The sequence below is a fragment of the Narcine bancroftii genome, chromosome 1 (genome assembly GCF_036971445.1).
Source record: "Narcine bancroftii isolate sNarBan1 chromosome 1, sNarBan1.hap1, whole genome shotgun sequence".
NCBI classification, from domain to species: Eukaryota; Metazoa; Chordata; class Chondrichthyes; order Torpediniformes; family Narcinidae; genus Narcine; species Narcine bancroftii.
The window spans coordinates 23507055-23522652 of NC_091469.1; the positions used below are offsets into that span (position 1 = coordinate 23507055).

Genomic DNA, 15598 nt, shown 5'->3' on the forward strand with positions numbered 1-15598 from the left:
TTTTGTGACCACACCTCTTCCCCCCCCTCCCCATTACTCTTTTGTTCGGATGCCTGCCGACATTTTTCCATACCTTGATGAAGGGTTCAAGCCTGAAACATTACCTTTGCTATATAAAGGACACTGCTTGACCTTCTGAGTTTCTCTAGGTATCCTGTTTTTACTTCAATCATGGTGTCTATGGATTTTTGTCATTTAGTCCTTAAGAGTCTCTAATTGAGTTTGTTGTTGAGGCATCTGATGGTGGAGGTGGTGCAAGTCTTGTTGCACCTATACCTCTTTCCTGATGGCAGCAGTGAGGACAGATCATGTGCTGGGTTTTGTGGATCCATGATGATTGCTGCTGCTCTATGACCGCAGCGTTCACTGTGGATGTTCTCAATGGTGAGGAGGGTTTTACCTGTGATGTGCTGGGCTGTGTTCATTACCTTTAGCATTACTTTCCGCTCAGACAGTGATGCATCCGGTCAGCAAACTTTCCATCACACTTCCTAGGAATTTGCCAGAGTGTCCGATGTTATGACAAACCTACGCAAATTCCTAAGGAATTTGAGACGCTGACATGCTTTCTTCATTATATCATTTGTGTGTTGGGTCCAGGAGATTGTGACTCCCAAGAACTTAAATATGCTCACCCTCTCCACAACACCCCCCACTCCTTCCCCAATGGTCACTGGTTTTCCCTACCTAAACTCAACAATCAGCTCCCGAGTTTTGGTGACGTTGAGGGTAAGGTTGTTGTTGTGCACCATTCAACCCAGATTTCAATCTCTCTCTCCTGTATGGTGACTCATCACCCCTTTTTATGCAACACACTTCCGTGGTATCATCAGCGAATTTGTAAATGGTGGTGTTGTCATACTGAGCCACACTGTCAGAGGTATAAACCGAGTAGAGCAGGGGCTGAGAATGCAGTCCTGTGGTGCTCCAGTACTGATAGAGATTGTGGAGATGTTCTTACAAATCCTCACTGATTGGTCTGGAGGTGAGAAAATCCAAGATCCAATTACACACTGGGGTGTTGAGTCCCAGGTCCTGGAGTTTGCTGATCATTTTTGAGGGGATGGTGGTGTTAAATGCTAAACTGTAGTCGTTAAAGAGCATCCTGATGTCCAGGTTTTTGAAGGCTTTGTGTAGAGCCAGTGAAATGGAATCCACCATAGACCAGTTGCTACGAATTGGAACAGATCTATGTCACTGCTCAGACAGGAGCTGATATGCTTCAACACCAGCCTTTCAAAACACTTCATCACTGTTGATGTGAGTGGCTCTGTACCCTCATTTAGGCAGGTCATTGCACTCTTCTTGGACACGGGTATGATTAACACTTGTTTGAAACAGCTGGATACCATGCCCAGCCTGAGTGAGATGTTGAAGATATCCTTGAATACATTGGCAAGTTGGTCAGCACAGATTTTTAATACTTGGCCAGGTACTCCATCGGACTGGATGCTTTCCATAGATTCACTCTCTTAAGGGCAGCCCACACATCATCCTTGGTTATGACTGGAGAACATCATCAAGGGACATGGGAGCGCAGTGCTAGTTCTTCCTTGTTCTTATGATCCAATCTTGTACATGACACCTTGCACCCACCTTCATTTCACAGCATCAATGGCACAGATGGTGGAGCCCCAGAACCCCAAGCAACCCTGTTCAATTCTGATATAATGTACACCAGTGGTTTTCAAACTTTTTCTTTCTACTCACATACCACCTTAAGTAATCCCAATGCCATAGGTGCTCTGTGATTAGTAAGGGATTACTTAAGGTGGTATGTGAGTGGGTGGAAAAAAGTGGAGAATCACTGCTGAAGATCCAATTGTTACTGAAATATGGCCCATTTCCTTTGGAGTTATGGAACTGCATATAACGTCAATTAGGTATAATTTAAACAGTGGTTTTCAAACTTTTTCTTTCCACCTTAAGTAATCCCTACTAATCACAGCACTTATGGCAAAAAGATTACTTAAGGTGGTATGTGAGTAGAAAGAAAAAGTTTGAAAACAACGGCTATAGATGCTGCATGGCCTGCTGAGTTTCTCCAGCACTTTTGTGTCATGAACTATAATCATAACGAGTCCAGACTGTCGCATTTAACATGATGTACTGTCTACAAGGTGTTTGTATGTTCCCCTATGTTCCCTGGCAGGTGGGTGTGTTAATTTCCCCCTGTAGAAATTTGTCAGTGTGTCTGGTGTCATACAAATCTCTGCAAACTCTTGAAGAAGTGGAGGTGCTGATGTGTTTTCTTCATGATGTCATTGGTGTTTTGAGTCCAGGAAAGATCCTCCGAGATAATGACTCCCTCAAACTTAAATTTACTCACCCTCTCCATCTCTGATCCCCCAACGCCCACTGAGAGTAAATGAATGGTAGAATCCAGGAGTAGTTGATGGGAATGTGAGGAGAATAAAATAGGAAGAACGGAGGACAGGTGTTTGTGGCGTGGCACAGACTCGCTGACTGAAAGATCTGTTTCTGGTCCAAATAATTCCATATTCTTCAATTATTTTCTCTTCCTTGTTTATTCAGTTTTCCCGTTAACCAATACCTCATGATATTTATTGTCGATTTCCTGGGAATGCATCCTGAAAGGGGGTCTTTAAAATGTGATATGCAGAGAGATGCATTACCAGTACTGTTTTTGTATTGGAAACCAGATTGAGGGCTCAGCTGCCTGCTGGTTTTCCTGAAACAGTTACATTTTTAAATGTTAAAATGTAGACATACAACATGGTAACAGGCCTTTTGGTCCACAAGCCCGAGCTGCCCAATTGCACCCAATTTACCTATAACCCCCTCCCCAGTATGTTTTGAACGGTGGGAGGAATCCGGAGCCCCTGGAGAAAACCCACGCAGACACAGGGAAAATGTACAAATTTCTTACAGCACGGGATTCAAACTCCGATCCTGATTGCAAGCGCTGTAACAATGTTGCGCTAACTGTGCTGTCCTAAATTAACTTGACCTCATTGCTGCATGTCTTGGTATAGAAAGTAATACAGCTCTCTGAGCCATGTGCAAATGAGCTCACCAATGTGTTGCAGTCGATAGGTTGTGTTCAAAGCAGGATCGCAGTGGGCAGGGCATGTGTTTATTGTGGAATTGCACGAACTGAGCACCTATAATGTTCAGACTCCAGGACCAAGAACACTATTATAAATCTGCATTTTGTGGGGCAGTGCTATTACACCACCAGCATGGCCCACGTTCGAATCCATCGCTGTTGGTAAAGATTTTGTAAATGCTTCATGTGTCTACATGGATTTTCTCTGGGTGTTCTGGTTTCCTCCTGCCCTTCAAAATGTATGGGGGTTGTAGGTTAATTTGGGTGAAACAACATTGTCTGGCAAAAAATGTTTCTCCGTCATTTTCCATTTGACTTTTTGCTGAAACCTTCTTTGGCTGCAGATATCCAAATTCAATTCCTGAAACCCTTTGATGTGTACCTAACACTTGTATTTTTTTTAAACTTGCATTTAAAGGGATTTTTCAATCATGTTTGTACTTGGCATTAATGGTTTTCAGTTATGTATTTCTGCTGAACTTTCCATTGCCTCAAACAATTTTGTAGCCAATAAGTTGTTATTCAGATATACTCACAACCACAAAACATATTGTTGTGCACAGGTTGGCAAGCTTCCTTAAATATAGTGGGATAAGTTAGCAGTTATACTGAGGAATCCTCATTAGATAGATGCTCTTGATTCAGCCATGCAGAATATTTGATGTCCAAATGAGGAACCAGAGCAAACTCTTATAGCGCCTAATACATTTCACCCTTGCACTGTTGTGTCACCTCAAATAATAGCCCAGATTTTTGTGTGATAATATATTTTGGTGCCAGTTGTGCTGTAGTCTCGGAACAGCATGGTAAAGTGCCTTGTCAAGAATTTGTGGTCTGAAAAGTCAGACTCGGGGTTGGAGGAGACAGTGAGTCAGTGCCTGGTGTCGGGTGAGAGGAGGAGGAGCCAAGAGACAGCATCAGAGGGTGAGTGGAATAAATAGCTGGACTTACCGGGGCTTGGGCTCAGAAAGGTCAGACTCGGGGTCAGAGGAGACAGTGAGTCAGCGCCTGGTGTCGAGTGAGAGGAGGAGGAGCCAAGAGACAGCATCAGAGGGTGAGTGGAATAAATAGCTGGACTTACTAATTTGGCTAGTCCAATCTATATGTAAATTCGAGCTGGGAGTCGAAGGAGGAGAAGCTCGGAGAGAGTGACGTGGAGGCAAGCTGTTAAATACAAGGGCTTACTGGGGCTTGGGCCTACTCAAATCAGGCTGGGAGTCTGAGGAGGCAGCAGCTGGAGTTTGAGCTGTGAGTCAGAGGAGCAGGAGCTTGGAGAGAGTGACTGGGTTAATTGGTCAAGGTTAATTGGTCAAGATTAATTGGTCAAGGGGCCAGTAAAAGGGGAGGGAGCGGCCAGCGAGGAGCGGCGCACTGAGTGAGTGGGACACTGAAAGAGTGGGACTTCCAGCCTTTGGCTCAACAGGCTTAGGCAAAAGCAGGCGAGGAGAAAGGTAAATCGCATTATTTTAGCTCAGTCATGCCTATGGGGTTAGTGCTTTGTACTGGATGTCAGATGTGGGAACCATGGGTGAGTCCCACCCTCCTAAATAGCCACATCTCCGTCAGGTGCACCGAGATGCAGTTCCTTAAGGACCGAGTTGGGGAACTGGAGCTGCAACTTGAGGACCTACGGCTGGTAAGGGAGAGTGAGGAGTTGATAGATTCAACTTTCAGGGACATAGTTACCCCAAGACCAGATGTGTCAGGTAAGTGGGTAACTGTCAGGGGAGGGAAGAAAAATACCAGGAAAATGGAGAGCACACCTGTGAATATCCCTCTCAGTAACAGGTATATTTTGTTGGATGCTGTCGAGGGAGATGACCTGACAGAAGCTGGCAGCAGTGACCAGGTCGCTGGCACTGAGCCTGGCATGGTGGACCAAAAGGTAAAGAGGAATGCAGTGGTCATTGGGGACTCCATTGTCAGAAATATAGACAGGAGATTCTGTGAGCCAGATAGGTATGCCCGCATGGTGTGCTGCCTCCCTGGTGCAAGGGTGCGGGATATCTCATATCGGGTCCAGGGTATTCTAAAAGGGGAAGGCGAACAGCCTGATGTCTTGGTACATGTGGATACCAATGACATAGATAAAAAGAAGGAGGAAGTACTGAAAAAGGATTACAGAGAGCTGGGACAGAAACTAAGAAATAGGACAGCCAGGGTGGTGATCTCTGGTTTGCTACCTGTGCCAAGTGCAACTGAGGACAAAAATGGAAGGTTAAGAAAAATGAATGTGTGGCTGAGGGGCTGGTGTAAAGGACAGGGTTTTGGCTTCTTGGATCATTGGGATCTCTTTTGGGGAAGGCATGACCTCTACAAGAAGGATGGGTTACACCTAAATCCAAAAGGGGTCGATATATTGGCAGCTAGGTTTGGTGCAGCCGTCAGGTGCGGTTTAAACTAATTTGGCAGGGGGGTGGGAACCTGTATGATAGGGCAAAGGACAGAAAAGATAAAACAGGAAAAGTTAGGTTAGGCAGCGAAAGTAAAAAATCAGAAAGAGCAAGGAGGGTGAAAAAAGCAAATCTGAAGGCTTTATATCTTAATGCAAGAAGCATTCGGAACAAGGTAGATGAATTAGCTGTGGAAATTGAGATAAACAAATATGATTTGATTGGGATTACAGAAACATGGCTGCAGGGTGGGCAAGCCTGGGAACTTAACATCCTGGGGTATATGATATTTAGGAGGGATTGGCAAGAAAGAAAAGGGGGTGGGGTAGTATTGATGGTGAGAGAAGGGACCGACACGATTGACAGAAAGGATATCAACTCGGAAGATGCGGAATCTATATGGGTAGAACTGAGGAATAGCAAGGGGCGGAAAACGTTAGTGGTGGTGGTATATAGGCCTCCAAATAGTAGTGTAGAGGTGAGGGAAGGCATTAAAAGAGAAATTAGAAAAGCGTGCATTAAGGGAACAGCTGTCATCATGGGAGACTTTAATTTGCATATAGATTGGACTAGCCAAATTAGTAAAAATACTGAGGAGGAGGAATTCCTTGAATGTTTACGGGACGGTTATCTAGACCAATATGTCGAGGAACCAACTCGGGAGCAGGCCATTTTAGATTGGGTATTATGCAATGATAAGGGGCAAATCAACAATCTTGTTGTACAAGGCCCTTTGGGTAGGAGCGGTCACAATATGATCGAATTCTCACTCGACATGGAGAGTGATGAAATTAAAACCGAGACTAAGGTCCTGAATTTAAATAAAGGGAATTATGATGGTATGAGATGGGAGTTGAGTAAGAATGATTGGGTGGTGTTTCTGGGGGAGCATTCACAGATCTAATGGAGAAATTGCAACAATCGTTTATACCGGTTTGGCATAAAAATAAACCAAAAAGGTGACTCAACCGTGGATAACAAGGGAAATTAGAGACAGCATTAGGTCCAAAGAGAGAGCATATCAATTGGCCAAAAAAAGTACCATAACCAAAGACTGGGAGCAGTTCAAGATGCACCAAAGGAGGACAAAGGAATTAATCAAGAGAGCAAAAATAAATTATGAAAGTAAGCTTGCGGCAAATATAAAAACCGACTGCAAAAGCTTTTATAAATATGTCAAGAGGAAAAGATTGGTGAAATCCAGAGTAGGTCCTTTGCAGTCGGAATCAGGGTAATATATAATGGGGAATAAGGAAATGGCAGACCAATTAAATTCTTACTTTAGTTCTGTTTTTACAAGAGAGGATACAAATAACCTCCCAAGGATGTTGGGAAACATAGAGACTAATGCAAGGGAGGAGCTGAAAGAAATCAGTATCTCTAAGGACATGGTCTTGGGGAAATTGATGGGATTGAAGGCAGATAAATCCCAAGGGCCTGATAATCTACATCCTAGGGTACTTAAGGAAGTGGACATTCAGATAGCAGATGCTTTAAGAATTATTTTCCAGAACTCGATAGACTCAGGATCAGTACCCATGGATTGGAGGGTAGCTAATGTTACCCCACTATTTAAAAAGGGGGGTAGAGAAAAAGCGGGGAATTATAGGCTGGTGAGCCTTACATCAGTAGTGGGCAAAATGATGGAATCCATTATTAAGGATGTAATAGCGGAGCATATGACTAGCAGAGAAGGGATCAGACAGAGTCAACATGGATTAACAAAAGGTAAATCGTGCTTGACAAATCTATTGGAATTCTTTGAGATGGTGACAGGTAAAATAGATGAGGGAGAGCCAGTGGATGTGGTGTACCTGGACTTCCAAAAGGCTTTCGATAAAGTCCCGCATAAACGACTGGCTTACAAAATCAAGGCTTATGGGATTGGGGGAAAAGTATTGATGTGGATTGAGAACAGGCTGGCAGGTAGAAGAAAGAGAGTTGGGATAAATGGCTAGTTTTCTGAGTGGCAGGCGGTGACCAGTGGGGTGCCACAGGGATCTGTACTGGGACCCCAGCTGTTCACAATTTACATTAATGATCTGGATGAGGGGATTGGATGTAATATCTCCAAATTTGCAGGTGACACTAAGCTAGGAGGGGTTGTGTGCATTGAAGAGGAGGGTCAGGAAGCTCCAGTGTGATTTGGATAAATTGAGGGACTGGGCAGATACATGGCAAATGCACTACAATGTGGATAAATGTGAGGTTATCCACTTTGGTAATACAAACCGGAGGGCAGATTACTATTTGAATGGCAATAGATTAAGAGATGGGGAAGTGCAGAGAGACCTAGGGGTACTTGTACACCAGTCTCTGAAGGCGAGCATGCAGGTACAGCAGGTGGTTAAAAAGGCAAATGGTATGTTGGCCTTCATATCAAGAGGGTTTGAGTATAGGAACAAGGATACCTTACTGCAGCTGTACAGGGCCTTGGTGAGACAACACCTGGAATATTGTGTGCAGTTTTGGTCACCTTATCTAAGGAAGGATGTTCTTGCAATGGAGGGAGTGCAGAGGCGATTCACCAGGCTGATACCTGAATGGCAGGAATGACTTATGAGGAAAGATTGCGTAAATTGGGATTGTACTCACTGGAGTTTAGAAGATTGAGAGGGGATCTCATAGAGACATATAAAATTCTGGCAGAACTGGACAGAATGGATGCAGAAGGAATATTTCCAATGATGGGAAAATCCAGAACCCGGGGCCATGGTTTGAGGATAATAGGCAAACCATTTAGGACCGAGATGAGAAGGAATTTCTATACCCAGAGGGTGGTGAATCTGTGGAATTCATTGCCACAGAGGGCAGTAGAGGCAGGTTCATTAAATATATTTAAGAGGGAATTAGATCTGTTTCTTCAGTATAAGGGTATTAAAGGTTACGGAGAGAAGGCGGGGACGGGGTACTGAACTTTAAGATCAGCCATGATCTCGTTGAATGGCGGTGCAGGCTCGAAGGGTCGAATGACCTACTCCTGCTCCTATCTTCTTCTATGAAATGCACTGTTTCTCTGAGTTGTGAAAAAATGGCATATTGCTGGCCAACTTGCCATCCCATAAATTGCAAGGCATATAGTTCCAGGATTGATACCACAATTAAGGCTAAAGCATCCTGCAGAAGATTGGGTTCTTCATATCATTGGAATGTCAGTTTAACCATAACTGGTTAGTTTCAAAGTAGGGTGCTATTACAGACCCAGCAACCCAGGTTTGAATACAGCATTGTCTGTCAAGAGTTTGTACGTTCTCCCCAGGTTTCCTCCTGCTTTATAAAGACGTATGGGATAGTAGGTTAATTGGGTGAGTTTGAGCGGTGTGGGCTCATGGGCCAGAGGGCATATTACTGTGCTGTATCTCTTTTTCATATAAAAAAAGTATTTGACATTGAAAATGTCTTCAGTGTGGACGCATGTTTCTTCTGCTTTTTAACTTCTGCAGATAAAAAAAATATTTCCAAGTTACTTCTTTTATTTAAACATTTTTATTTCTTAGTTCCATCTTTAGTTCAATTTGCCTTGTACACCCAATGTAACTAACCACACATCCTGGTTCAGGCACTGCTCTGGATCTTGGTTACAGACATGCCCACCTGTGCCGAACCACCTAGGTTCCAGGGCCCCCCTAACGAGATATTTGCAAATCCACTGATAGTAAGCTGGTATTTAATCACACAGGATTTGGGCAATTTTGAGATATTTGCTGTTCAAATGTCATCTGGCTCAACCTGCTGTAATCTTCACAGGATCACCACCACAGTCATAAATAATTCCAAGGTGTGTTCTTGACCATATTTCCCCACAATCACTAGGAGCTCTTTATGACTCGAGCATTGCCTGCCTCTGATCAGTGTGACAACCCTCTTTATGCAGTTTTTAGCTCTGGGTGTAATTATTTCAATCCAATGCCATAGCCAATCTCCCTCATTAGAACCATACAACAGTCCTTTCTAGTCTGTGCTGAACTATTACTTGCCTAGGCCCATTGAACTGCACCCAGGTGAACGAGACAACCAGGTGGGCATGTCTGTAACCAAGAACCAGAGCAATGCCTGAACCAGGATGGTGTTGTTGGTCACATTGGGTGTACGAGGCAAATTGAACAAAAGAAATGAAAAAAAGTTTAATAAAAAAAGTAACTTGGAAATATTTTTTATCTGCAGAAGTTAAAAAGCAGAAGAAACATGCGTCCATACTGAAGACAAAATACTTTTTTATACCTCTCCCTTTCATGTATCTGTCTAGATTTTTCTTAAATGTGAAATTGCAGCCCATATTCACCACTTCAGCTGGGAGCTCATTCCACACTCCTACCCCTCTCTGTGTGAATAAATCCCCCCTAAATTTGTCCCCTTTCACCGTTTACCCATGTTCTGTATCTCGCCTATCCTCAGTGGAAAATGCTTATTTGAATTTACTCCAATTATACCCATCATAATTTTGTATAACAAATCTCCCCTCATTCGTCTTTGTTTCAGAGAATAAAGCAACATCCTAGTAAATCTTCTTTATACTCTTTCTATCTTACTGATATCTTTCCTGTAGTTAGGTGACCAAAACTGCACACAATACTCCAAATTTGGCTTCACCAATGTCTTGTACAACATTACTAGAACATCCCTAATTCCAAACTCATTACTTTGATTTATGAATGTCATTGTGCCAAAAACTCTCTTTACGACCTTGTCTACATTTTACACATCTTCAGGGAATTGTGTATCTGAATTCCAAGAATCCTCTGTTCTACCGCATTCCTCAGTGGCCTACCATTTACTGTGTATGACCTACCTTGGTTTCTCCTTCCAAAATGAAACACCTCACCCTTGTTTACATTAAATGCCATCTGCCAATTTACAGTCCATTTTTCCATTTGATTCACATCTCTCTGCAAGCTTTGAAAGCTTTCCTTGCCCTCCACTACACCTCTAATCTTTGTGTCATCTGAAAACATGTTGATCCATTTTACTACATTATCATCTAGATCATTGATATAGATGACAAACAACAATAGATCCGGCACAAAACCTTGAGACACACCACTAGTCAAAAGCCTCCAGTCTGAGAAGCAATCATCCACTACAACTCTGGTTTCTCCTATGTAGCCAATGTCAAATTCCTATTACTACCTCACCGTGAATACCGAACGTCTGAACCTTCTTGACTTACCTTCCTTGCTGGACCTTGTCAAAGGCTTTACTGAAGTCCACGTTGACAACATCCACAGCCTTCGGCAACTTTCCTGGTAACATCCTCAAAAAAACTCTACAAGATTAGTTAAAAACGATCTACCATGCACAAAGCCATGTTAACCATTCCTGATTAGTGTAATTTACCTACTACTGATGTCAGGTTTTTCGGCCTATAATTTCCTGGGTTATTTTTGGAGCCTTTTTTAAACACTGGGACAACATGAGCTACCCTCAAATCTTCTGGCACCTCACCTGTTGCTATGGACATTTTAAATATATCTACCAGGGCCCCTGCAATTTCTACACTATCCTCCCTCAAGGATCAAAGGAATATCTTGTCTGGCCCTGGAGATATATCCAGCTTCATTCACTTTAAGACATCAAGGATGTCCTGCTCGGTAATATTTATATTTATAATATTTATATGGGGACATCACATGATGATTTAGAGACTAGAAGTGGAAAACCTGTTCCTCTGGGAAAAGCTTTTAAAAAAGGCACAAAAAACTGGACAGAACAAATTTAAAACTCAATTAAACTGAATGAGAAGACGTACAGAACAGAATCGACATGGCGTCAAAACGGATAAGAGAAGGAAGACAAAACGAAACAGATGAAAGACAGACAGCAAACACACAAGAAGGCCCTACCTCGCCGAAAAAGCTGGGACCCATAGTTGCAGCACCTCTACTTGATTGTCGGGCAACTAGGCTCGCCACCCAGCGAGCTGAGGTGACCTTGCAACAACAGTTGGGGAGTGGAGCGACTAAAGTGCACGTGCGCGAGGAGTCACGCCTGCGCGATGGACATACAAAGGAACCAACAGCCGCAACGCAGGCCCAGAAGATCGGGAAGAAGACTGAAGAGGACATAACGAAGGATGAAACCAACAAATAACAATCGATGGAAACTTAATTTCAGGTACCTGAGGATGAAGGAGCAGTTGGTGGGGGAGTAGGGGAAATAAAAATAGATGAGCCAGTAGGGAAAATAGAAGAAAGTGATAGAGATAATGACAGTGAAGAAGAGTTACCAGGGAAAGCTACAGAAGGGATTGACCCTGCAGCATTTAAACAATACCAAAAGGTTGTCAATGGCTCTTTGAAGAAAATTGTAAAGGAACTCTCACAGTTGCCTTTAATTAGACAAGACGTTAAGAATTCAGATGTTAAAATCAACAATGAGTATGATTTGGTAAAAGGGATCCAACAGAGACAAAATGAGACAGAAGAAAAGGTTAAAAAAAAACTGGGAGATGGAACACACTGCTTTCCAAGGACAAATGGATGGGCTATAAGAAAGATATGATACGATTAAAGAACTCACTCAAAAATTAGCTGAGAAAACGGACATTTTGGAGAATTTTATCCGAAGAAACAATGTTAAAATTATCGGTTTGAAAGAAGGTAAAGAAGGCACTAATGTGATACAATTTATGCCACAAAGTCTACCACAAATATTTGGTCAAGAAAATGTTCATGGTGAAATTGAAATTGAACGAGCACACAGAGTCTATAAATTTAAACCTGATGAGTATCCATGCCCTATTTTAGTTAAGTTTCTCCGCTACCAAGTTAAAAAAAATACTAGAGATGGCAGCTAAAAATGCTGAAGAAAGGAAAGCGCCGTTGGATGTGGATGGAAACCCTTTGTTTTCACCCAGATATTAGTGCTGAATTGTTGAAGAAACGTAAAAGCTCCAATCCAATTAAAAGTATGCTATGGAAAAAAGGATATAATTTTATTTGGCAATATACAACTTCTCTGAAGATTTTTATCCCCGGCGAAATAAGTAGAGTCTTTTTGACCCAGTGGATGCTCGTGAATTTGCCGAAAAACTTCCTGTTATGAAAAGAGAAGAGGAAGTCTGGGCCCTTGAAAGTCTATGATTTGTTATCCTTCTAAAAGATAATATGTCTGTATGCTTGTATGTATTGTTGGTTTTTTTTAATAGAGAAATTAGGTTTTATAACTTGGAGGAGCGGGAGCCCTATGACAGTCCTTTTGCTCTTGATAAACTTGCAGAAGCCCTTAGGATTTTCCTTCCTCTTGTTTGCCAAAGCAACCTCATGTCTTCTTTTAGCCCTCTTGATTTCCCTCAAGTTTTTTTCATGCTTTTTCTTTATATTCCTCAAGTAACTAATTTGCTCCTCTTTGCCTATACCTGTTATACACCTCTCTCTCCTTAACCAGATCCCCCATATCCCTAAAGCCAAAGTTCATTCTGCCTGTTCACTTTACTGGAACATACAAACTGTAATGGATAAATATTGGGAGGAATTTGGTAAGATTAAAATGGGTTACATACATACACACATTTTAAAACAGATCTTATTTGAAATACTAAGAATTCATATTCAGTAACATTGCAGAAACTTTGGAGAATGATATGCACATTTCACAAGTAGGTGCTAATTGAAGTGATGTCATGAAATGAACAGACCATTGTTTGGAATTGGAGACAGGCTGGCTGGTTGGATAACTACAAGGCTTCTTACCTTTCTGCAAAGTGCTCACAGAAGGGTCACTCCTGGGTTTTCTTTACCTAAGACCACAGCTTGAACAAGAAGGATAACTCCTGTTTTTTGCTGAAGAAGGTGGGGGTTTTTGCAAGTGAGAGAGTCACATGGGCTTCTTGGCAGTTGGCAATTGGAGAGAGAGAGAGGGAGAGAAAACAAGCTCTCACACCCAGTGTGTGTGAGACACTGAAAGCAGCTGAACAGTGCAAGCCAGGAGAAGCTGGTTGGAAACAGAAAGCTCAAGAGTGATGGATGGCTGAAAGTGCTATCTGTTTGATGTTTCTCTTGGAATAAGGGAAACAGAAAGGAACTCTGTGGTAGCCTGGAAGAAAGAGATTACCATCTGGAGAACCCTGATCGGGCAAGTTTCATCAGCAAGACATTGAGGTGACTAATGGTGGTACCTCAGTTGTGGACATCCTGGAACAACAATTATCTCTCTGCAAACCTCCAAAGAACCTTCCTGAGCGGTAAACATTTACCTTTCGAGCACCAGAGCCTGGTGAACTTTATACATGTTAAATTCTGTGCACAGTATAAGAATTCCCTACAACCAGAGAACTTGGAAGAATGGGAAGTGAGATTGAACTGTGAACTTTTCTTAAATTTACACACACATTACATACACGTGCACTTAGAATTAGCAGGGGTTTAAGGTTAGTTAAGTTAATAGAGATAAGTTAAAGTTTGATTCTGTTTTCATGTTTACAGATAATTAAAAACAAATTTTGTTTAAGTAAATACTTGTCTTGGTGAATGTCTGTTGCTGCTAGGTTTTGGGGTCCTTTGGGCTCGTAACAGTACTCTCAAAATTTTAACTTGAAAGCCTCCCACTTTCGGAGCACATCCTTGCCAGAAAACAACCTGACCCAATCCATGCTTTCTTGCTCCTTTCTCATTTCCTTAAAGTTGTCCTTTCTCCAATTTAGAATCTCAATCCGAGGACTAGACCAATCCCAATCCATAATTATCTTGAAACTAATGACATGATGCTCACTGGACCCAAAGTGTTCCCCTCCACATACTTCTATTGCCTGTCCTGTTCCCTAATGGGAGATCCAGTATTACACTCTCTCTAGTTCATTAGTTCTCAGCCTTTTTTTCTTCACCCACATACCACCTTAAGTATTCCCTTCCTAACCACAGAACACCTATGGCATAAGGTGTTGAGGAATAAAAGGTTGAGAACAACTGCTCTAGTTGATACCTCTGTGTATTGATTTGGAAAACTTCCTTGAACAGATTTGAAAACTCTATACCATAAAAGGGATGACTTAGAAGTCCCAGTCAGTATTTGCAAAGTTAAAGTCACCTGGTATCACAACTTTGTTTTCTGCAGCTGTCTTTTCTCGCTGCAGATTTACTTCTCCAATTCTAGCTGACTATTGAGTGGTCTATAACACAACCCCATTAATATAGTCAAACCTTTCTCATTCCTCAGCTCCACCCATATAGCCTCAGGAGATGATCCCTCGAGTCTTTCCTCTGAGCACAGCTGTGATACTTTCCCGGATGAGCAATGCTATCCCTTCCCCTTTTATCCATCCCGTTCTATCACATCTGAAACAATTGAACTCTGGAACATTAAGCTGCCAGTCATGTCCCTCCTACAACCAAGTTTTACTAATGGCCACAATGTCTTAATTCCACGTGCTAATCCACGGTATAAGCTTGTTTGTCTTTTCTATAATACCCCTTTACACCTGATAACAATTTTTCTATCACACACAATCCTTTGCAGTCTTAGCATCATTTTCCTCCTCCTCCACTTCACTATCTGCTCTGGCATTCTGGTTTCCATGCCCTGTAAATCTAATTTAAACTCTTCCTCCACCCCCTCATACCCAGGACCAGCACTACAAAACTTTCTGCAAGTATATTAGTCCCCTTCCAATCTAGATGCAAACTGTCCTGCCACCTTCCCTGGAAGATGGTCTGATGACCCAGAAATCTGAAATCTTCCCTCCTTCACCTCTTTAGTCGCATGTTAAGATGTATTATCTTCCTATTTCTAACCTCACTAGCATATGGCACAGGTAGATATCCTGATATCACAACCCTGGAGATCCTGTCCAACTTCACACCTAACTCACTGAACTCTTTACAGGACCTCACCACCCCTCCTACCCTCATCATTTGTCCCTACATGGACCACAACATCTGACTCCTCACCCTCCCTCTTGAGAATGGTGTCCATCACAGGCTCCAACCTCTAATCCATTGCAGACATCTATATGCCATCTATGTGAAGGCACCCAATGTTACAAAGGACCTCTCTCATAACCTCTTCTCATTGATACCATTGCCATTCACCATGAACACACCATGGCTTCAGGATATACTGCCTGCAAAACACACTCCAGTTGCTTGTCTCATAGGTGCTGACATCAAAACATTAACCTGCGATGTGCTCCTCTCAGGTGAGC

At 42.5% G+C, this 15598-nt stretch overlaps 1 protein-coding gene across 8 annotated transcripts in view; it reads left to right on the forward strand.

The window, feature by feature from the left end:
• The window catches only part of tjp2a (tight junction protein 2a (zona occludens 2)), a 201705-nt gene that overhangs the window by 129165 nt on the left and 56942 nt on the right, over positions 1-15598 (forward strand). The gene's annotated exons all lie outside the window — the stretch shown is intronic.